Source organism: Perognathus longimembris, chromosome 10 (assembly GCF_023159225.1).
Source record: "Perognathus longimembris pacificus isolate PPM17 chromosome 10, ASM2315922v1, whole genome shotgun sequence".
Taxonomy (NCBI): Eukaryota; Metazoa; Chordata; class Mammalia; order Rodentia; family Heteromyidae; genus Perognathus; species Perognathus longimembris.
In genome coordinates this window covers 15781489-15807642 of record NC_063170.1, presented here as the reverse complement: position 1 = coordinate 15807642, position 26154 = coordinate 15781489, and positions in this window count along the sequence as shown.

Sequence of the window (26154 nt, the reverse complement as noted above, 5' to 3'; positions counted from 1 at the left end):
CTTTCTATTGAATTTCTCAGACAGTCAGAGCACTTGCCAAGCCTATCTTTTTGTATTAAGAGCCAAGGCTTTTTATTACAGTGTTGATTTCGCACATACACTAGGAAGCAAAGACTTTATTTTATTTATTTATTTCTTTTGCTTTGTGGAGGCACTCTCCAGCAAACTGGAAAGAGAATAGGATAAAAAAATAAATAATTATTACTAAAATGTGCTGGTCTGTGGAATCATACTAGTTAAACCATCCTTGAGGAGAAATATGTCCTAGGACTTCTGACTTGGCCATCCTACTGATATCATGCAGCCTTTTGAATTTCTTTTGTGAATATTTCTTTTGATATTTCTATTAGAATGTCTAATGATGTATATAAAAGCCAATGATGAGCTCTGGGCAATTCCTGCAGCTATCCATTTATAATTTCTTTTAACTTCATACCACTCACAAAAATAGGCAATGCCATTACAGTTTTACAAAAAAAGTAACCCAGGTGAAGTGGTTCATGCCTAGAGCCCTGGGTAATGGTACAATTGGGGGTCATGGTTAAAGTCTCATCCACAAGGTAAAACATTCATATGACTCCATCTCTAACAATGTCTATGCTCAGTAGCATACACCTGGGCATAGTTTTGTACTCTTGTCATCCCAACAACATAAGGAACTTGAAGAAGAAGGATCATGTTCCAGGTTGGCTTGGGTGTTTAAACAAACTCTACCTTGAAAATAACCTTCAGAAATAGAGGCTGGACAGCAACAGACAAAGGTCTAATATCCATCATCTACAGAGAACTCAAAAAACTAACCCCCTTCAAACCCAGTAAACCAATTATTAAGTGGGCAAAGGAGCTAAAGAGAGACTTCACAGGAGAAGAGATAAAAATGGCAAAGTAACATATGAGGAAATGTTCAACATCCCTGGCAGTAAAGGAAATGCAAATAAAAACAACCCTGAGATACCACCTCACTTCAGTTAGAATGGCCTATACTCTGAACTCAGGCAACAACAAATGCTGGAGGGGGTGCGGGGAAAGAGGAACCCTTCTCCATTGTTGGTGGGAGTGCAAATTAGTACAACCACTTTACAGAACAGTATGGGGGTTCCTCAAAAAGCTCAGCATACACATACCCTATGACCCAGCCATACCACTCTTAGGCATCTATCCTGAAGAACAGGTCTCACGATATCAAAAAGACATCAGCACTTCCATGTTTATCACTGCACAATTCACAATAGCAAAAATATGGAAACAACCCAGATGCCCCTCTACAGATGAATGGATCCAAACAATGTGGTATTTATACACAATGGAATACTACATAGCGATTAGAAATAATAAAATAAAATAAAATAAAATAAAAATAATACCGTGTATACTGGTATTAGAATTAGGAAATTGAGAGGGAATACCAAAATTGAGAGACAAAGGGTAAATTAAGAGAAACAACAACAAAAGCAATACTTGCAAAACTGTATGGTGTAAGCGAACTGAACACCTCGGGGGGGAAAGTGGGAGGGGGGAGGGAGGTAGGAGGGACAAGGTAACAAACAGTACAAGAAATGTATCCAATGCCTAACGTATGAAACTGTAACCTCTCTGTACATCAGTTTTATAATAAAAACTTTAAAAAAAAAAAAGGGGGAGATGGTAAGAACTTGAACAAATAATGTTGAGCGAGACAAGCCTAGAACACAGAGAACAAAGGGGCATGGTCTCCTTGATATATGACTGTTAGGGTGGTGGCGGGGGGGGGGGGGGGGGGGGGGGGGGGGGGGGGGCGGGGGGAGTAGAGACCAGGTCTGCAAAACAACAAACTTCTTTTCAAATGGTATTTCCACAAGTTTAGGTCAGCGACCTTACATTATGTATCTAAATCCAAACAACTACTAAACATAAAAAGATCTAGAATAGGGGCTGGGGATATAGCCTAGCGGCACGAGTGCCTGCCTCGGATACACGAGGCCCTAGGTTCGATTCCCCAGCACCACATTTACAGAAAAACGGCCAGAAGCGGCGCTGTGGCTCAAGTGGCGGAGTGCTAGCCTTGAGCGGGAAGAAGCCAGGGACAGTGCTCAGGCCCTGAGTCCAAGGCCCAGGACTGGCCAAAAAAAAAAAAAAAAAGATCTAGAATAGACCTCTCAGTGGATCACAATAGCTTAACAGCTATGTACGCATGATCATATAAGACAAGGATAAGCAAAAAAAAACTTCAAGAGAAGGACACAGGAGGATTCTATTGTTGGCGTTACATTTAAAGTTCTAGGTGAATTTCCTTTGGCGTACCCTACGTGGTTACTGTATATGATTTTGGTACACTGGTTATTGTATATATGCCTACCTGATCTAGAGAAGGGAAAGGAAAACGAGGGTGTAAGATATCACAAGAAATGTACTCACTGCCTTATTATGTAACTGTACCCCTTTTGCATAACACCTTGTCAATAAAATTTAATTAATAAAATAAATTTTTAAAAAAGAGTCTGTAACTATGGCTCAGTAATAGAGCCTCTTCCTGCTTGCTAGCAGAAGGAAAGCACTGCATTCAAGCCCTTATACTTAAAAAGAGACAAAAAGCAATGACTGAAGGCCATATTACCTGCAGTATACCACACTGGAACCCAAGTAAGCTAAGTGATTACTTTAACCACCTGATTTCCCAACTTCTTTCAGTAGATGGAAAAGTAAGATTGAACCTACTGGGAAGTTGGGCAGGAGAGAGAGCACAAGACTCTAACTTAGATCTTGCTCAAAGCCATAACTTACCCCAGGTAGATCCCAAAAGGACGCCATTCACAGGCCAAGGCTCAGGTTGAACCAGGAGGCTTTTCCCTGTATCAAGTGAAGACATGTGCCCAAAGGGAACAATCTTGAGATTTAGCCATTCATTACAGCTGAGAGCCTAGGAGTGGGCGTGGGCACCGGAACATACTAGATATTTCAGCTAACCTACCCTCTGACTTCTTGGCAGCATTTGTTGCAACATATGCTTGTAACTGGAGCTCAATACCTGCTCCAGTGTCTGCAACGAGACAGACTCATGTTTCACTTTTCATCATCGTCTTCAACAATACAGTCCTGAATATATTTCTGAGGTCTTTGGAATTGTGGGAGCCAGGGAGAATCAAGCATAATTTTAGACTTGGTAGCCAAGAGCTAGTCTCCAATCATCTCCCCCTCCCACCATGGAAGACCCCATTCACTGTGGGTAGCCTGGGTCCTAAGCAGAGCACAATGCCAGAGGAGTGAAATATGACACTGAGCAGATCCTAGCAACCCTTTTCCCCAAGTAAGCTCCTGGAGATACAGCCTCAAGAAAACCCAGCATCTGAGGATAACACAGGGTCTCAGTGTTCTGAATTTCACTTTCAGCAAGCACCAACTGCAAGCTGACTGTAGCTGTCTTGAGCCACAAGTTCACTTTAGCAACCAGCTGCCCACAGCCTTAATCTTGCCCCAGTGCTGTAATGTCTTTTGCATTCTTTGAATTCACACTATGATATGGTGTTCTGGTGTTGGTGCCATAGGTACAAAATAAGAGTCTGGGACTGATAACTTCACAGTAATTTGTCCCACAAATATTCATTGCCTAACTTCAGATAAGTGACTAGGGAAAGGCTTATAAGACATAGTAACTTTTTAAGATACTGCTTCACCTAATGAGCAACACAGCAATGGAGGATTTGAAGTAGACATGCTCCTGGGAACACCCTGTAATGCTAAAAGAAGGGAAACACATGGTGATCAGTCTCAGAGAAAACCTAGACTTACCATGCCAAGTTGTGGTTTCAAGGTAGAAGTGGCATTAAGCTAGAAGAAAATAAGCCATTTTCAGAGAAAGTGTAAACACAAAGCACAATCAAAGATAGACTAGAAAGATAGGAATAAACACTTTCTCCTCCAATGCCCAGAGGATATTATGTAGTGATGTCATTTGCATATGAAGTGTCCCCCGAAAGATCCATATGTTAAAGGCACCAGTGTGGTGAAATTGAGAGATTGAGTATGCTTGAAGAAATCTTCAGGTCACTGAGTATATGCCCTTAACAAAGACAGAAGGACCCTAGTCCTTTCTTCTTCTCTGTTCCATTCCCTATGAAGTGAATGGTTTTGCTTTTCCACATTTCCCAGCAAGATGTATCCCCAAATGAACAAAGTACCAGGTCTAAGTGATTGTGAACTACAGCATCTCAACACAGCTGAACCAAAATATACTATTTCCTAAGTTGCTTACATAAGATTTTTTTTTTTGAGATTAAAAGGTGACTGATACAAACACAAATAAGCATTGAAAACTTTCAAGAGAAATAGGATCTCAGTTAGTGGTCGAAATAAGGCACCCGAAATTGATCACAGGGCGTTCAGTATGAGAAAATGCTCAAAAAGAGAATTTAAAACAGCTGTTTTGAAGGAACTTAATGAGCTTCAAGAGGACACAGAAAGATGGTTCAATAATATAATAGAATAACTTAACAGGAAAATGCAAGCAATTAAAAAAACCAAACGGAAATCACTGAGCTGAAAAATACACTAAGTTAAATTAAATATGCAGTAGAAGGCATCAATAACAGATGCAGAAGAAAAAAAGTAAGCTTGAAAGCAGAGTGTCTGTAAACACCACCAAAGGAGAAGAAAATGAAACAGAATGAAGGGGACTGAAGAGAACGCCTGGAAACTGTGATAGTATTAGGAAAAAGAAAAAGAAAAAAAATCACGAGTTATTTAGGTTTGAGGAGGACATCAGAACAACATGGGGACAGAAAATATATTCAAAGAGGTAATAAAATTAAATTCCCAGATATAATAAATGTTACAAATATCCATGTATAATATGGTCAAAGACTACCAACTCACCCACATATACTACCAGATGACTTAGTTATCAAACACTACAAACAAAAGGTTTTCAAAACAACCAACTAAAAGGAAGCTCAGATCTCGTCACAGTAGACTTCTTAACAGAAAATTTATAGGCCACGGCATATTGACACACATTTCACAATAATTAAGGAGGGAAAAAACTGGCTAGTCAGAATATTCTACTTGGTACTTCTCCTGAAATCAAACTGTTAAAATTATTTCCGGACAAACAAAGTTGAAAGAACAAATATCCAACAGTCCTTTTTTACAGGAAGGTAGGTAAATACAATCACCATGTTCAATGAGATAACTTGAGCACATGAGAGACTTTGGGAAAGAGGGAGATGGGATAATGTTGGAAAAGGTAACAATGACCAAGATGCATTGAACTCCTGAAGAGAAATGTTGAATTGAAACTCCTTTATACAACTACTAAAGAAAATAGTAATAAGCAATATAACAAGACTAAAACAAAGAGTAAAACGAAGTTTTCAAACTGAAACGAAGAAGTTTTACTGAGTAGGAAGAAAGTTATGAAACGCATTGATGAAAGCAATTGCACAGATGAATTTTCAATATTTCAATATTACAAAGTTAGGTGATAAAACTTTTAAGTGGTGAGACTTGGGACTGAACTATAAAAAACTACTAGGCCGAGCTATTCTTTTCTCTTTGCTGTCTAAGTAATCATGTTGTTCTCACTTCAAAATATCCTGTTATAATCTCTCTATATTTTTATCAGCCTCAACACAGCCATCAAGCAAACACCTATGTTAGGCAATCCTTAAATACTAAGCATGGGGTCAAAACACATCTTCTACAGTAGAACACTTATCCACAAAGGAATCATGCAAGTAATGGAGAAAATGAAATAAACTATAATAAAACTAGAAAAAAGTTACAAAATGGCATGCCATTTCCTATTGATGATTTCTATAAATGCATTTACTCAAAACCATGGATTAAGTGCAGAGATTAAAAAAAAACAAAGTACATGTTAAAAACAAGAAACGCCATTACTGCTCTATGAAAATTTACAGTTCGCAAATAAAAGAAGTAAATACCCCAAACAAAAGGAAAGCAAAGAAAAGAGGAATTGTCATATTTATATCAGATAAAGTATCAATCAAAAGCAGTAAGATTATTATACAATGATAAATATGTCAATTCAGCAAGAGAAAAATGACAATGATTAATAAATAAGAAGAAATATCAATATGTCCAAATAGATCAAGTAAATATATGTAGAGGGATGCTAGCAGAGAAGTTTAATATCTTACTCTCAGTAATGCACAGACACATTTAAATATAGAATAATGCCTAGTCTTCTTAAATAAATGAGCAGAACCAGACATATACATCCATGGAACCAAACAGATGCCCTAGAATTAAACTCATTCATTCACAACCAATTGGTGTTTAAGGAAGTTGCTAGGAAACACATTAGAGAAAGGACAGTCTTTCGTAAGTAGTGCTGAAGAAATTGGGCATCTAACTAACTTTCAGTGGGATGAAAGGAGCCTCCTATGTCTCAGCCTTATAAAAAACTGATTCCAAGTGAATTGGGGACTTCATTGTGAGATGTTCAACTTTGAAGTCCATAAGAAAAAGCCATAGAAAAAATTCTCAGTGTATGAATGTTTGGAGTCCTGTATGATTTATTTTGTCCCACTGTGTGTGGTTTTGTGGGGGAGGGGGCATGTAGATATATCTGTATATAGATATATTATTCAGTGTGTTTACTTGTAAATTTATAGGTACATTCTAGCTACCACAAATTAGAGAAACAGTGCAATCTCTGTTTCTATGGCTATGACTTACTTCACTTAATGCAATTTTTGCCAGGTCTTCCATTTCCATATGAATGGCACAATAAGGCATAGGGAAGGTTGACAAAGGCTCAATAGCTATGTGCATATACTCATATAAAATAATATTTTATGGAACGAACTCCAAGAAAAGGAAACAAGAGATGGTTTTTAGTTGCTGTTGCTGCTGTCTTTGTTTTATTTTCCTTTTGTCTTGTTTGTTAGTTTGATTGTATTAGGGAGGATAACTGGTGAGCACAGAAAAAGTAGAACAAAGTGTGAACAATCACAGCAGTGGTACTCATTAATCACTATGCAGAAAATGAACTGTACATCCTGTGGGTGGGGGTGGGAAGGTATAATTGGGAGAGAGTGAGGGAAGGAGAGACATGATTCAAAAATAATTGTACTTATTACCTGATTCATGTAAATGAAACCCTCAAAAACTTAAGAAAAAAATATCAAGAACATTGGTATTGGAATTTTTTTTAAAGTCAAACCACCAAAGAATAAAAAGAAACAAGGAAAAGAAAAATGGATTACACTAAAATAAAAATCTTGACACTAACTGAAATCATCAACATAGTCAATAGTCAAGCTAGAGGACATAATAAAGCATTTTAAAACCACAGTTAATTTTCAGAATCTAAAGGCAAGTAAAAAATAGATAAAAAAGCAATTGAAAATGGATAATAAAGTTTATCACATGGCAAACATATATACTTGATAGTCAGAATTAATATTTATTATGAAAATGTAAATCAAGAACACAGGGAGAAATAGCTAGGTAAAAATGTCAATTATCAGAAAGATAAAAGAAAATGACTGCTGACAAGAATATGAAAGAGAGAAACTTCCTCAGTTCATGAGGATGTAAATTAGTACAACTGCTGTACAAAACAATATGGCAGTGCTTCAAAAATATACCTACCACAGAGTGTAGAAATTCCACTTCAGTTTTGCCGCCAAAGGAAATGAACTCAGTGTGCATTTATGGCCTTTACTCAAAATTCCATGCAGTCACCAGCTAGGAAAGACAAACCCCCTACATCTTCATCCTCTGATGAACAAGTAAGGAAAATCCGGTGCTGATATACAATAAAATGCTATTTGGTATTTTTTTATTCATAACAACATGAAGGGGAATTAAAACAGTGTTGAGTGAAATAAGCTAGCACAACAGGACAAAACCAAAATAATCTCACTTATTTATTTATTCTAAAAAAAAATAGTATTCTCATAGATGTTGAGAAAAAAAATCATGGTTACTAAAGGCTAGAAGATAACTAATGGATACTATAATAAGCTGCAGTTAGAACAAGCCTAAACTGATTTGAGATTATATTGGACAGTACGGGGCCTACTGAAACAAGAATAAAAGATCATAAATGCTTTTACATTAAATAAGTGATAAATATTTGAGAGAATAGGTTTGTTTAGTCTATTATAAACATTTTACTTGTCTTAAAAATCATATAGTACCTATCTATAGGTGCAGGTTTTATGATTTACTGTATCTGTTGAAATAAATTTAATTGAAACTTACAAAATACATGTAAAAAAAAAAGTATGGTAGCTTCATGTATTGTTGCCAAGATTTGGAAATAACCAACATGTTTTCCCAATATATTAATGAGTACACAAAATTTGGTACAACTATGCAATAGGATATTATTCAATGCTTTTTGATGTGACTTTCCCAACAGGAAAAGACATGGTCAACACTGCTGGGTTTAAAAAGTCAATTATAAAAGCCTATGAACTGTGTTATTTCAAATATATAATATTATAAGAGCCCCTTCCTCCCGTTCTATAAGGATGGATAACACAGATAGGCTGAAGCTATGAGGTTCGCCTTTGGTGAGAGATGCTATTTCTCAGTTGATAATGTTTTGAGCCCACAATGAACATGTAAATATAGCTACATCAGCAGAACACTTGCTTATTCTGAGAACAAAACTCAACAAAATGCAAGTTTAATCTTAAGTATTGTAACACATTCACTTCCAGCATGTATTTTTTATTACATAAAGCAGATGTGGAAGAGTGAAAAAGGTTATGCTCTAAGAATTACTAAGCAAGTCTTTTAACATAAATTGTTTACCTTAAAGAATAATAACAATTATTTCCATAAAAAGACAATTTGGGAGTCAACAACATTATATTTTCATCCTACTCTCTCTCTCTTTCTCTCTCTCCCTCTCTCTCCATTCTCCCCCTCTTTAAGCTATCTCTGTCTCTTACCTTCATTCTTGCTCTTTTTTTGAGAAGTATTGAGGATTGAACTCAGAGAGTGGTATTTACGAGGTAGGAGCTCTGTCTTTTGAGTCACAGCCCAAGCAAGATTAGACAATTTTAATAACCCAACCGGACATCAACATATTTCAAACATTCATATATGCTCACACATTTTACCGTGGACACTAACCACACATAGTTGTAATATGTTGTAAATTCTAGAAAGTGATCCATCCAACCATGCATCAAGAAAAGAGAAAACATCTTCTAAAAGTGAAAGGCTGGAATCAAATCTATCAAGCAAGTGGCCCCCATAAGCAGGCTGGAGATGCAATCGTAGTATCAGACAAAATTGACTTCAAATTAAAAAAGATAAGAAGAGACAAAGAAAGTTACTACATACTAGTAAAGGGATCTCTCCTACAGGAAGATATAACCATTTTAAATATCCACACACCAAATGCAGGAGCACCCAACTTCATCAAACAAACACTACTGACTCTAAAAACACTCATAGACCCAAACACATTGATAGCTGGGGACTTTAACACCCCACTATCACCTCTGGACAGATCAACACGCCAAAAACTGAACAAAGAAACCACAGAAATAAATAATTGCATAGACCAACTAGACTTAACCGACATCTACAGAATATTCCACCCATCAAGGACAGAATACACATTCTTTTCAGCAGCACATGGAACATTCTCCAAAATAGATCACATCTTAGGGCACAAAGAAAAGCTGTACAAATTCAGAAGTATCAAAACCATTACCCGCATTCTCTCAAACCACAAAGGAATAAAATTAGAGCTCAACTCAATCAGCCACCACAGAAAACACTACAATTCATGGAGACTAAACAACACACTGCTGAACCATCAGAGGGTCATTGAAGAAATTAAAACGGAAATTCAAATGTTTATGGACTTCAACCAAGTTGGGGACACAAAGTACCAGCTCCTTTGGGACACAGCAAAGGCAGTACTCAGAGGAAAATTTATATTTCTGAATGCATACTTCAACAAACTGGAGAAACAGCAACTCAACAATTTAAAGAAGCATCTTAATTTCCTTGAGAGAGAACAACAAGCCAAACCCCACGTCAATAGACGGAAGCAAATAATTAAAATCAAATCAGAATTAAATCAATTAGAGATGAAAAACCATCGAAAGAATAAAAAAAAACAAAGAGTTGGTTCTTTGAAAAAATCAACAAGATAGACAGACCCCTGGCAAACCTGACCAAAAAACGAAGGCAGCACACTCAAATAACCAAGATAAGAGATGAAACAGGTAACATCACCACAGAAATAACCGAAATTCAGAAAATAATAAGAGTCTATTTTGCAAACCTTTATGCCAACAAATTTGAGAACTTAGAAGAAATGGATGATTTCCTAGAAAAAATTCATATCCCCAAACTCAAACATGAAGATTTAAACCTTCTAAACAGACCCATATCCAGTATTGAAATAAAATCAGCAATAAATGATCTCCCATCCAAGAAAAGCCCAGGTCCACACGGATTCACCGCAGAATTCTACAAGGCCTTCAAGACAGAACTCACACCAATATTTCTCAAACTCTTCAATGAAATTGAAAGAAAACATTCACTACCAGACTCATTCTATAAAGCCAGTGTAACATTCATCCCAAAACCAGGCAGGGACTCATCACGGAAAGAGAACTGCAGACCGATTTCCCTGATGAACTTAGATCCAAAAATTCTCAACAAAATTCTGGCCAATCGGCTTCAACAGGTCATCAAAAAATTCATACACCACGATCAAACTGGATTCATTCCAGGGATGCAAAGTTGGTTTAATATATGCAAGTCAATTAATGTAATCCACCACATCAACCGGAGCAAGCTAAAGAACCACATGGTTTTATCTCTGGATGCGGAAAAAGTGTTCGATAAAATCCAGCACCCATTTATGCTTAAAGCCCTGGAAAAACTGGGATTCCAGAGAACACTCCTGAATATAATCAAGGCAGTTTATGACAAACCACAGCAAGCATAACTCTAAATGGTGAAAAACTAAAGCCATTTCCTTTAAAATCAGGAACAAGGCAGGGATGTCCACTCTCTCCCCTGCTCTTCAACATAGTACTAGAATTCCTAGCCAGAGCAATTAGGCAAGAAGAAAATATAATGGGGATCCAAATAGGAAAAGATGAAGTTAAACTTTCTCTCTTCACAAATGACATGATCCTATACCTAAAGAATCCCATAGACTCTTCCCCCAAGCTACTAGAGCTGATCCAAAACTTTGGCAAAGTTGCAGGATATAAAATAAATCTTCAAACATCAACAGCCTTTCTCTATGCTAACGACCCAAAGACCGAGGCTGAAATCAGGAAAGCAACTCCTTTTGCAATATCCCCCCAAAACCTAAAATACCTGGGAATAACTTTAACCAAAGAAGTGAAAGACCTATTTGAGGATAACTTTAAAAGCTTGAAAACAAAATTAAGTCAGAACTAAGGAAATGGAAAAACCTCCCATGCTCCTGGATTGGGAGGATTAATATAATCAAAATGGCAATAGTGCCTAAGGCTATCTGCAAATTCAATGCAATACCCATTAATATCCCAACTTAATTTTTTAATGAAATAGAGGAAACAATCCTTAAATTCATATGGAACAATAAAAGACCACGAATAGCAAAATCAATCCTAAGCAGAAAGAACAGTGCAGGAGGAATTACAATACCCAACTTCAAGCTGTATTATAAAGCTATAGTAATAAAAACAGCTTGGTATTGGAACCGGAGCAGGCCTGAAGACCAATGGAACAGAATTGAGGACCCAGAAATCAACCCACAGAACTATGCCTACTTAATATTTGATAAAGGAGATAAAACAATAGTATGGAAGAAAGATAGCCTCTTTAACAAATGGTGCTGGAAAAACTGGCTCAACATATGCAACAAAATAAAACTAGATTCTTATATATCACCCTGCACCAAAATCAATTCCAAATGGATTAAAGACCTCGAAATCAAAACAGACACCCTGAAAACACTAAAGGAAGGAGTAGGAGAAACACTTGGGTTCCTTGGCGCAGGACGGAACTTCCTTAACAATGACCCAGAAAGGCTACAAATCAAAGAAAGGTTGGACAAATGGGACTGCATCAAACTGCAGAGCTTCTGCACAGCAAAGAACATAGCTTGCAAGATAAACAGAAAGCCCACAGACTGGGAGAAGATCTTTACCGGCCATTCAACGGACAAAGGCATCATATCTAAAATATATGCAGAACTAAAAAAATTACCCTCTTCCAAAACAAAACCGCAACCAATAGCCCCCTCATCAAGTGGGCTAAGGACTTACAAAGAGACTTCTCTGATGAGGAAATGAGAATGGCCAGGAGACATATGAAAAAATTCTCTACATCACTGGCCATAAAAGAAATGCAAATCAAAACAACATTGAGATTCCATCTCACCCCAGTAAGAATGTCATATATCAAGAAAACTAACAATAACAATTGTTGGAGGGGATGTGGCCAAAAGGGAACCCTACTTCATTGTTGGTGGGAATGTAAACTGGTTCAGCCACTCTGGCAAGCAGTATGGAGAATCAACAGAATACTAAATATAAAACTCCCCTATGACCCAGCAGCCCCACTTTTGGGTATCTATCCAAAAGACCACAAACAAAATCACAGTAATGGCACCAGCACAACAATGTTCATCGCAGCACAATTTGTCATAGCGAGAATCTGGAACCAACCCAGATGCCCCTCAGTAGACGAATGGATCAGTAAAATGTGGTATATATACACAATGGAATTTTATGCCTCTATCAGAAAGAATGACATTGTCCCATTTGTAAGGAAATGGAAGGACTTGGGAAAAAATTATACTAAGTGAAGTGAGCCAGACCCAAAGAAACATGGACTCTATGGCCTTCCTTATTGGGAATAATTAGTACAGGTTTAGGCAAGTCATAGCAGAGCATCACAAGGCCCAATCGCTATACCCTTATGAACACCTAAGACGATGCTAAGTGAAATGAACTCCATGTTATGGAGACAATTGTTATATCACAGTTGTAACTACTTTCAACGTCCCATGTGTATCCGTAGCTTCTATTATTGATGATGTTCTTGTATCACCTTCCTGTGGTTATACCTACACTATCTCTGTAATCTTATCTGAGTATATTGGAAACCGTGTATACTGGTATTGGAAGTAGGAAATTGAAAGGGAATACCAAAATTGAGAGACACAGGGTAAAAAAAGATAAACAACTACAAAAGCAATACTTGGAAAACTGTTTGGTGTAAGTGAACTGAACACTTCAGGGGAGGAAAGGGTAAGGGGGAAGGGGGAGGGGGGTATGAGGGACAAGGTAACAACATTACAAGAAATGTATCCAATGCCTAAGGTATGAAACTGTAACCTCTCTGTACATCAGTTTGATAATAAAAATTTGAAAAAAATAAATAAATAAAGCTACCCAACCCATTAAAAAAGAGAAATAAAAAAGTAGTATTTTAAACTACATTCACACCACACACACACACACACACACACACACACACACACACACACACACACACCCACCAGTATGTTTGGAAAAATAGCTCAGGATTGGTGCACCATCCTCCAAAATGAATAAATAATACTCTGGTTGTTACAAAGGAGTTTAGAGTTTGGTTGGTCTCCATTGCTATTTTCATTTTGAAATACACTTGATTTAAATTATTACTTATTGATTTAGTTTTATCCCTGCAAGTATCTGTTGGGTGTGATATGCTATCACATTTATGTTACACGGCACCATATTAAGGAATATTATTCCCAAATACAAAAAATTGATATCTTGGGCCCACTGGTGTGTCCCACTTTCTGTGACTGAATCAATTTTAAACATCTTCTGGTGAACTGAGTGACATATTCTGCCTTTTATCCCTACCCCCCGTGACCAGCTGGCCTTAGTGTAAGAAATCAATTCCACAGGAGCTACAGAACTCTAGTGTATTGTGAGGCATGTCCAAACCACACTTCCCTCAATATCTTTAGCACAAATGACCTTTTGTTCTTGCAGAAACAGGCTCAATTGGAACAAGAGGAAACCTGTCATGCCATTTCCCTGCTACAATATTCATTAGTTGGAGGCCATGATCTTCGGAGTTTCTACAGAAGATTCTTGTTAACAAGCCATAAGTCGACAATCTGCTCTTTCCTCCTGCTTCAGTAATGTTTTATTAGGAGAACTAATTCTCAAATGATTCTGTTCCCATGGCATAATCTCTTAGTGCTTTTGGACATTCTTCTCTCCCACAGCTACTCATAGCATGACATTTAATGCCCCATCAGCTGACATTCTCCCACCTTCATTACTGCCCCCACTGTCTGGGCCCAGCAATTAGCTTAAAGTAGAAGCAGAGACACAAGGAGCCCTTGCAGCTCTGAGCTTGATGCATTTAACTACATATCCCAAGGTGAGGCAAGTCTTCTGTATTTAAATCTTCTGGGATGAGAACAACTTTGCCTTTTCACAATCATCAAATCATTTTAAAAAATGACTGGAGGTTCTTTACAAGTACATAGAAGAGAATAGCAAAGAACAAATTTAAGGTCCTTGTACAATAGAACAAATAGAGTGTATTTTAGAATTACAATGCACAATCAGAATTTGCTTAATGATAGTGATACACTCTGAGAAATACATTACTGGGCAATTCCATCTTTGCATGACCACTGTAGGTGTATGGCAATGATCAAATAGTGGAAGGTAAAGATTCTCCCTTTTTGGCTTCTGCTGCCATAATGCAGGAGACTTCTTTAAAGGAAAACTTTTAAAGACAATAAAAAAAAAATACATTGTGAAATGGCAATAAAATGTACCCAATAGGACTGGGTCAAAAAAGTATTTTTATGGGAAGTATTCTATGATCATTAGAACTATGAAGAAATAATCTTTGGGGTTAAGAAAAAAGAAAAACTGGTTAAACAATAATGAAAGACATCCGATCTCTGAATTTGCTAAATGGCATCAGTAGTAGGCAGCATAGGGAAAGGGTCAATGTGATTATAAATCCCATGAATCCGTGAAATAGCAGAGTGAAGCTCCTTTGAACAATTTCTATATCCTTAAAATGACAGGAATATAAAACAGAGAGTATATAGTAGTGGGAGAGGAAAGAATCAATTCATAGGGTGAAAGGATGAGTATGGTGACAGTAGTTTGTGCACATATGAGAAGGCAGCAATGGAGCTGGTTGAGATTGAATTTGGGAAGAGAACACGAGGTGACTAGAGTGATGGAGGAGCTAAGTGATCAGGGAATAGTGTATGAATATTTGGACATGTAAAAATGAAACCCATTGATGCTAATAAATAAAGTGGGGGGGAGAAAATATAATTCCTTATTCATTTTGGAAAATTTTGTCTTTTTATTCAATTTTGTTATTCTTGAAATACAGAATACAGATAAATGCCAACATATTAATGCTAGATAGGTGGTTAAATATAAAATTTAAAGTTACATAACTTAAATATGTCACTACTCATAAAAGATATCCTTCTATTATGTCTCAAGAGAGCAACCTACTATTTCTACTTTAAGCAAAAATAATTACACTATGTTCATTTTATCCTCATTAATAGATGGCAGATCCTTCTGAGGTATGCCTTCAAGTGACTCTGATATTTGTGTTTATGTACTACAAATGAAAATCCTAAAATGGAAGGTAGAAATACATATATATGTATATATATGTATATGTATATATATGCATATATACATATATATGCACCTTTTAGGCTATAAGAGCTATTAGCAATTGATGTAAAATTTTAGGTGAAAATACTCAGATTTTTTTCTAATGCTACATAATAACTATAATTTTATCTGATGGAAGGTAGTTTTATGCTCACAAAATTTTAGCCTAGAAGTGGAAAAAGAGACACGGGACAGAATCCAGAATCCAGCTACCTGCTGTTAAAGAAAAATTACACCTAGGAAGCCATTTTATTCAACCCCCCAATTACATGCAAAAGATTTGGGTCAGATTCATCATGTCTGAATTAAGCACTTGAATATGACAACACATTCAGACATAATGTTGTTCTATTCTTTTTTAAAAAATAGTAAAATTTAATGCAATTTAAATTTCAGTAGCCGGGGACATAAGACAGCAATATGTGAGGAAAGGGAGAGCAAAGCAAAATAAGTGGTCTGACCATGTGTTATTTCTGTCTTTCCTTTTTCCTTTTTTATTTTCCCCTCTAACCTCTACCTGAATATAACACGGAATTAGAAAGTACAACTAAAATAACATACAAGTACTCAACTTTTTTTCTTTTATTAGTGAACACTTATATTCCAGACAATTTCGTAACACATTCTGGTCTGTTAGCATTCAATCTTGACCCATAGCGTTTTATCCCCTGCTCTTTTGAGAATGAGAGAAATTATAATGTTCAGCCACTAGTTCATATATGATGGTGTGAGCTATAGTCAAGTTATTAGGTGTTAAAAATATCTGTCAGGTTCTGGTTTGTTACTGATGTTGTTAATGTGTTCCTGTGAATTCTTTTTTGAAGAGAAAAAAGTGAAAGCAAAGGAAGGTATGGAAAAGGAAGAAAGAGAGAGCATGTGCTAATCTGGTGATCCTGAGGCTAGTTCTCAGCTGGCATAGAACCATTCAGTGTTTCTAAAACAATTATTCTGTAGTTAACTGCACTTAATGACTAATCCTAAGATCATTCTACTTGTAACTATTTTTAAATTTGGTCATTCCTTGGGCATATCTGAAGAAATTTTTTTACTGCTATGGATGGAAAAATCCTATCTAAGATTACCTTCATTCTTAAAATTTTATCATGGCCATTTGAAAAGTTATAAATTTAAAGACATAGGCAGATATCTTCAAACTTCCCCCATTAATATCTGATCGAGAGCTTCAACAGTTGGCCAATATTTCGAACTTAAGGTTGGTTAAATAGATACCTAGGTACTTTATGACTTTGCTGCAGGCTATACCACATATTTGATAAGACATGAAATTATGAATTATTATGGCTGTTGCAGTAGTGTCTTTTCCCATATGGAAAAATAAAGAATAAACACACACACACGCACACACACACACGCACACACACACGCACACACACACTATTGTTTTAAAATAAGAAAAAAAAGGGTTATATGTAGTAGTTTTTTGTTATTGGAAGTATTTTTAAAATAAAAAGGTAATGACTGCCACATAATTAAAGGCAGATTGATACAGGCAGCTATCAACATTATAAAAATGAACCCTATGACTTTCTCATATTCAGTCTTAGATTAGTAGTTTTATTTTAAAATATGCCTCTATTGAATTAATATAATGGTACTTATAGTTTGTGAAGTTTCAAATGATGTTTAATGTACAAAACAGCAACATGTGGTTTATGATAGATAAATTTAGAAGTAGCTCCTACATGTCTCTCTATCTTCTGTGCCCAGGATTCATTCCTGTTCATATGTTTGCATACTTTAATTTTCCCATGTACCCACCATATGCACTGGAGAGGCTTCCCTGCCAGCTATTAATGATCACCCAGCTCCTAGCATTACATACTAAAAGCTAGATCTTGGGAACATGGCAAAGCCCCAATATGTGGCATTATTATGATGAATATTTATTTTACATATACAGAGAATCTGAATCATTTCCGCAATTGAAGGAAATCACAACACATCCCTAAGAGTAATAAAGAAAAAGCCTTCATGCTATAACATACAAAAATGTGTAGGGGATGAGGTAATAATTAACCTCTTTCTATCTATGCTTAGCAACAATATTTCACTAGTCAGACAGTAAGCAATGAAGATAAATTATAAGACATAAAAGAAAGATTGATCTCAAGGACATTTCATTTCACAAGTAACATTTGAATATTTCCAGTCAACACAGATTGTCACCACAAGCATTTTAAATTTTCCTAAAATGAAAATACATTTAAAAAGCACTTTAAAAAAAAAGAAAGAGGAGAAGAAGAAGGAAGGGGAGGAGGAGAGAAAAGAGGACAAACAGGAGAAGGAGGAGGAGAAAGAGAGGGAAGAGGAGAAGAAAGAGGAGGCAAAGAAAATACTCCCATCTTATTTTAAGCAAAGAAATAGTGGAAGTCTGATTCTTAAAGTCACGACTTGACTACACTTACTGATAATGTAACTATAGAGAAAAGAATGTGCAACACTTGATGACAGGGTAGATATTGAGTTCATCTGAATTCATAGCACAGAGAGGAGAAAAAGAGACAGACATAAAATCATATTTGTTTGAACGATATATTGAGCAACCCTGGGTCAAAACACTAAACAATACTTAGAACTCACACTAACAACCTGATCCTGTAAATTTCTTTCTAAATTGAAGAGCAGAATCCTGTAGGCTTTGAAAGGGAATTCTTTTCTAAATTACCCAGTAATTTTCTCCACTCCAATTGAGCTATATAATCAGTCGTGGTCAAAACATTGTACAAGGAAGCATAATAGAACACAAATGCAACAAAACTGTGACTCTATGGACCTGCAGCTGCAGAAAGAGGTCAGCGATGGAAATGACATATACAGGAACCGGATGTAGACTAATTTTCAGTTGAAAAGAAATCCCATTCATTCACTGTATTCATGGGCCTTCAAACTATTGTGAGAGATTACAAATATATTTAAAATTGTATTATTATTATTTTACCATATTAGACTTTTAGAAATCCAAACTCATAGTGAGATGGGTTTCCAATTGTTGCTTATACTCTCAATAATTCCAACAATATGAGGCCTATGAAACTGAGCAAATAAGTACAGGGATTTTGTTAGCAAAAGACTTACTGTGACTTTTAACCTGCATTTACAATTAAACAAATTCTTGTCTCCATATTTATTTTCTTCAGTGTCATTTATATTTAAAAACATGAACCAAGACACACATTCCTCCAAAATGACAAGTGCTTGACAATAAAACCTTGCAATTATTTTGTTGCAAATCAAATGCACAAGTAACTTTTTGTGTGGGGAGGTAAAAAGTATGTTTGCTTCTATTCCTCTGTGGTCAATGAACTTTTGTAGTGCTACTGTTTTGGCCGCAGGAAATGCAAGAAAAGTCCAAATTAAGCCCCTGTACAATCTCTTGGCTTGGTGCCCATGTGTTCTTGGCCTTGAATAAGGAAAGAAGAGTCAAATTGTTGGCAAACTCAGTAAAATATAAAATGGGCTACAGAAATAATTTATTTTATATTGTTTTGACATCCCTCTCTGAACATGGCGGTATGCCTGTTATCCAAAGATATTGAGTTGTTGACAAGAACTTGGAGAGTTGGAGTAAAAATGATGGGCAACATGGCAATGAGGATCATTTTTCCTCTTTCATCCAGCCATTTATTTAACTAGTAGTGTTTGAGCATCAACTATGTGGCAGACTATAGTCCAAGTGTGACATGGGGACGAACAAATTAGACAAGTCTCCTGCCTTTGGAAAATTTGCTTTTATTGACTGGAAAAAAAAAGAAATATCAGATGAAAAGCTCTCATTGAAACATTTCATATGTCAATATGTAAGTACATCATATTTCTAACTTGATCATATAGAGAGACTGATGCACCTAGCTAAAGTAGTTACAGAAGAATTTTGCAAGAAGGTCAGTTTGGGGCAGATCTGAAAGGTGAAACAGATCTATCTGCCCCTATGTGCATCCAAGAAAATAGGTGAGCAGGGTTGGGCGTGAACACTTCATATAGATCGACGAAATAACAGATTAATCAACAAGGAATGTCTTGTGTGCCAAATTCCCAAATATCCATGTATTTCACTGATACATATACATTGAGTTTCCTTGCACCCCTTGATTATATTTATTCTGTACACCCAGGTAGGTACTACTTCATTGTTATTTTTCTTGTTAGAACTTATTACCACTGATTTTGTCTTTGCCTATGAACTACTCTTCATTTTTGCTTTAGGTTCAAGTATCATGTTTCCATGATCCTTTAATAAAAGAGTTATATGCCTATTTCATAGTCATGTATGGAATGTATAGATAAATAAATAAATATATATGTATAGCTACTGCATGTGTGGAAATGATAACTAGTAAAAAATGAAAAGAAAATATAATTAATTCCAGGAAATATAGAACACCCACCTGGAACCAGGAATGGTTGGCCTACATGTTCACACATAAAAGTCAAGTGGAAAATCATTGGTAGCACAGAGAAAGATATCACCCCAGAATCTCAGAAGATGTGGGAGCAGATTCCTGTTTCTTGAATTCAGACAACTCTGACCAGTCCTTTTAGTGTTAAGGATGTAGTAAATACAGGATGGTACAGCCTGGGATGGAGCTTGTTGGCATCCTCTTTTTCAATGAAGCAAATATCAGTGGCCTGGTCCTCTACTCTCTGAAATAATTGCACATGGGTAGCAAAAGAAGAAGACTGGCCAGATGGAAAACGTGGAGAAGCTGATTCCTGATCACCATAGCAACCAATCCAGAATGGCACTGTTTCTAGGACTTTCACATAAAACACCCTTCTTAGCCCTCTCAGAGCATCCATGAGTTAGGCATGATTATCATCCCCAAGTCAAAATGCACCAAAAACAGAGATGAGCTGGAAACTTGCCCCCAGATCTAAAAGTAGTAAATGATAAAGGTGGAATGGAAAACCTCAGACAGACTGGCATTGGATCCAAGTCCCTAAACTTACCCATTAAGAATCAAAGAATGTGTGACCAGAAATGTACTCAATACCTTACATATATAACTTTAACCCCTCTTTAGATCACCTTGACAATAGAATTAAATTTAAAAAAAGAATCAAAGAATGAGTGAACTGAAAATATTTTCTTTTTAATAAAGCATGTATATTTGAGGTTATTAGTCATGTAAATAATGTCTTATTAAAGAGACATGTGTGTAGTCTGATGATTCTCAAACAGTATTAGCTAAAGCATTGTTTAGATAATCTGGATCAGGCTGTGACATCCTTACTGTGGCCTTCAAATTGCTAAAGAGACTTAACCCGTGCTGGGCACCAGCAACTTACATCTGTATTCTAGCTACTAATGAGGCTAAGATCTGAGGAAAACAGAGTGAAGCCAAACTAGACAAGAAAGTCCATGAGATTCTAATCTGCAAATGAACCAGCAAAAAGCCTAAAGTGGAGATGTGGCTTAAGAGGTAGAATACCAGTCTAGGGCAAAGAAGTCAAGCAGAAATGTGAGACCTTCAGTTCAAGCCCCACTACTAGCAAAAAAAATAAAAATTAAAAAAAAGTCCAATGAAACAGAACATTTTAGAATAAAACAGTCAGATTCCATATTTGTCTTGTTTTATTTTTAGTGTGATTTTATGAAGATCATTTTGATAAGAATGATGGAAGAAATAGATGGACTGGTGAAATTTTGTTGGGGAGGGCAATTAATCAGGAAGTGGAGATAATAAGCTAGCAAGAAATATTGCATATCTAAATCTGAGTGACACAGAAGAACCAGATCCTATCTAAAATCATTGGCTCATCTAAATTTTTCAAGCATGTGAAGGATTTTATTTTATTTTTTAATCTTGTGGGGATGGTTTGTTTCTGCAACTTCATCTATCATTATGATATGAGGATAATGCAAGTTTAAACTTTCCTCACAGACAGCAGTGTTTCATTGCTTATATCTAAACGCATTTTAACCTATGAAATGAATTTTATGTTCACAAATCAGACTGTTACCTTCAGGTAAACTGTGCACGCACGCACACACACACACACACACACAAATCCAATTTGTAGTTGTGAATTATTATTTGAAAGGTGTAGGTTTCACATGAGAAATTTCACCATCTGAAATTGCATTGTCACTGAAGATAATAAGAATTAAATTCAGCTACAAAATGGAACAAAGACAAATATTGAGAAATGGGAGTTTTGTTTTGTTTTGTTTTTTTTTTGTAATTCACTACAGAACTGCAGAACCTTCTGTAAGGTTCAACTGGGGCACCATTTGAAGAAATCAGTAACTATTTTGGTTTATTATAAGATTAAGAGTAAATCTATTTGGGTAATATGTGTTTTGCAAAACAAGAAATCTCTTCAAAATCGATGCCTCAGCTTTTCCATTTCCCCTCAACTCACCAAGAGGTCATCAACGTGGGAGCCATTATGATCCTGCTAAGAGAACATTATGATCTTCATTAGGACAGGGTCAATGCAAGGCATTTAATTTCACATCAAAATTTTGAGACAGCGCTCCTAGATTTCAAACTCACTTCTGTTTTTGCATATCAAATCTCAGGGTTTCATAATCTTCATAAGGAATCACTAGTGTGCACACAGCTTTCAAAATGGGGCTTTGGGAAGTTGCAAATAGAAACTATGTTTGTGCCAATCGATAAGCAGAAATATCTCCCTTCTTTCCTTCCCTTCCTTCCTTCCTTCCTTCCTTCCTTCCTTCCTTCCTTCCTTCCTTCCTTCCTTCCTTCCTTCCTTCTTTAATTCCTTCCTCATTCCCTCCCACCCTCCCTTCCTTCCTTCCTTCCTTCCTTCCTTCCTTCCTTCCTTCCTTCCTTCCCTTCCTCATCCCTCCCTCCCTTCCTTCCTTCCTTCCTTCCTTCCTTCCTTCCTTCCTTCCTTCCTTCCTTCCTTCCATCCTTCCTTCCTTCCTTCCTTCCTTCCTTCCTTCCTTCCTTCCTTCCTTCCTTCCTTCCTTCCTTCCTGTCTTTGTTTGCTTCTTTATTTCTTTCTCCCTTGTCTAGTAGGACTACGGAGAATTGAGATATGGGAAGATGGGGTGGAAACATCAGATAAACATGATTTTGCCTAATCCTAACTAATGTTTACCAACATTGTATAGATAAAACGTTATGCATGGTATAAAATATAGATGGTTGCTTCATTATTTTACTTAAGTACTCAGTAGGTAAAGTATCGTTAAATCTTTTGTTGACTGTCAATAAAATGTTTCTTGGGCATATATGGTAATTGTTGTCTTGGGTCAAAATAAGAAGTCTGTGAGGCAGAAGTAGGCACAGAAACACAAAAGCTGAGTGTTCTTTTTTATTGTCAAAATGATGTACAGAAGTGTTACAGTTTCGTACAGAAGTGTTACAGTTTCATACAGAAAGCAATGAGTATGTTTCTTATCAAACTTCTTACCTCCTCCCTCATTTTTCTCCCACTTTCCCCTCTCCTGTCTCTTCTTTTCCTATGAATGTTCAAGTCAGTGGGAAATACTGTTGACCTGTGAACTCCTAGCTGTCAGAAAACAGCTGCCAACTCTCTGAATCATACTTAATGATTTATTTTTAATATAATGTCTCACTGATTTTCCCACATTTATATTACTCCCACCATATTTATGGCTCTTTATCACAAACAAGGTTGCATTAAACAAACATATATATGCTCAGGAAAAGACAATTTCTCAGAGGCAGGGATAAATATATTAACATGCTTAGAAAAAAAAGTTCCTGTTCAACATTTTTAAATTCTTTTCAGCATTACAAGAAAATTTATTTGCCCAAACAAACAGGTCAATCCAATTGTAGGTGCTCATGTGCAGGTTTATGCATCCATGTGTGTTTATGAGTGCATAAGTTGGCATCCATTTGTCTATGCATATGTACTTATATGTATGTATGTGTGTGAGAGAGAGAAATGAGACAGCTTTTATATGTCATTGCATATGTGAGTCTATGCGAGTATGTGTATGTATGTACCTATATGTGTGTATCTGTGTGTATGTGCACAAGTAGGTCTTTGTCCAATGTGCATGTCTGTGAATGTGTATGTGTCTTAAGAGTGAAGAATACATCATTACTTATCTTGATAATTACTCATGCATTGCTTTTACCATTGGAATTTTTCTTTTGATGAGCTATCAGTTCCATTCCCTGAATTTCAGTGGATTGAATTTTTCTTACAAAGTTTATATATCTGTTATATTTTATTAGGCCAAAGTCAGTTGCTTGCAGCTAATATCTCCATTTAGACAATTTAACTTTAATGCCCATTTGCATTGCATTTTCAAAGACATGTTTGATGAAGATAGATGGATCACAAATTACAATGGCTGAAGAAATGTTTACAAATTATGGAAAGTTAATGAAGGGAAACACATGCAATGATATGAATAGGCTTAAAGCATGCAGAAGGCATTGAGTTTGATCTCGGCATTGAATTTTTTTTATTTTTTATTTTTTTTCTTTCTTTCTTTATATCTTTATTGTAAAGGTGACAGGGTTTACAATTACATAAGTAAGATAATGAGTATATTTCTTTTTAAACACTGTTAACCCACCATATTTTCTGCTGCTTAGCCCTCCCTTCTCCCCTCCCCAAAGTTGTATAGTTCATTTCCAACATAGTGTCATCTTCTTCCTTTTTAAATGTATGTATTTGGGATTAAACTCAGTGCTTGGGTATTATCCCTTAGCCTTTTCATTTAAAGCTAACACTTTACCACCTGAATCATAGCTCTACCTTTTGCTGTTTGGTGATTAATTGGAGATAAGATTCTCATGGAATTTGCTTTGCATTGTGTGTATATAACTCATTTTGTTTCTTGAATTTTTTTTAAATAGGTAGAATAAGATCAGGAGATTGGTCCAAGGAAAAGATCTACAACCCAATAAGCATAAGATCTAGTGTTCAAACCCCAGTATCACCAAAAGCACCAGAGAAAGTGAAAGAGGGAGAGAGACCAAAAAGAAGACAGAAATGAAACTTAAGTCTACTGTATGTTTACATTTTATTTTATAATTTCATGAAGCTTACCACATAAAATTTGCTGACATTATGCTAAACTTTTACAAATGAGTGTTTACATTTTTATCTTTGACACTGACAAAAAAAATTCTAATTAGAAAGAAGGAATTCTGCCTCTTCACCCAGGAAGGAAAGTAGCAGTTGATGTGTCATTTATCAGGGTATAGAACACAAAACAGTAATTGGAGAAGCATTTACTGAAGAGCTTGGAATTTTTGATGTAATGATGTTCCCTGTGTGAAACTCTTCTGACTAATATTAATCACTTCATGGTGGATATATTTCTGTAGAAGTATCTGATACTTTTAGAGATAGTTAAACTTAGGGTTTCTTAAAACCTAATAGCAATACTAGCTTGGTGACCTTGACCATGGTCAATAATGGTTTTAGTCCTCAACTTTCTTACATACAAGACATAAAGAACACTATCAGTAGCCTCTCTTTACAAGGCAGCACAAAGGGTCTTTAGGCATATGAAGTAACTTTCCTCTTAGGAAACAGGTATTCTTTTTTTTTTTTTTTTTTTTTTTTTTGGCAGTCCGAGGCTTGGACTCAGGGCCTGAGCACTGTTCCTGGCTTCTTTTTGCACAAGGCTAGCACTCTACCTCTTGAGCCACAGCACCACTTCTGGCCTTTTCTATGTATGTGGTGCTGAGGAATCGAACCCAGGGCTTCATATATATGAGGCAAGCACTCTTGCCACTAGGCCATAATCCCAGCCCAGGAAACAGGTGTTCTTGACAACTCTATTTTATTTATTCATGTCTTTATTGTCGAAATGATGTACAGAGGGATTAGTTTCATACATAAGGTAGTGCATACATTTCTTATCCAACTTATTACCTCCTCCCTCATATTTCCCTGCTTCCTCCCCATTTCCCTCTCCCACCATGAGTTGTACAGTTGGTTTACACCACATAGTTTTATAAGTATTGCTGCTGCATTTCTTTGTCTTTTTAAACCTTTATCTCTCGATTTTGTAGTCCCTTTCCCTTCCCTAGTTCCAATACATGTATATACAATATACAGAGTGCCAAAATCAGTAACAGTGATATCAGTGGTAAAACAAAGGAAAGAAAGACAGAAGGAAAAGGGCATAATTTCACATGGTAACTCTTATACTATGATTAAGCAAAGAATAGAATTTGCTTAAGAGTATATTCCCCTCAATAATCAATATAGGAGGTTGCAACTTAGGAAAACTAGATGCAGGAGAACATCATAATATACTTTAGAAACACTTTCATAGAAATTGAGTTTACATTCTTAAAAAATTTAAACTGTTTCTTAAATATTAATAGATAAGTCTGTTTCAGAAATACTAATAGACAAATTTGTTTTGGAAATATTAGGCTGATTTCTTACTGAACTATTTCTTAGTGTGGTTGATATCTCAACTTCCTTTATGAAATTAGTATGTTTTAGATATGTGTGCATCTCTTTTTTTCCTAAAAAATAATTGAATTCAACTTCAATCCAGAATCAATCCAAA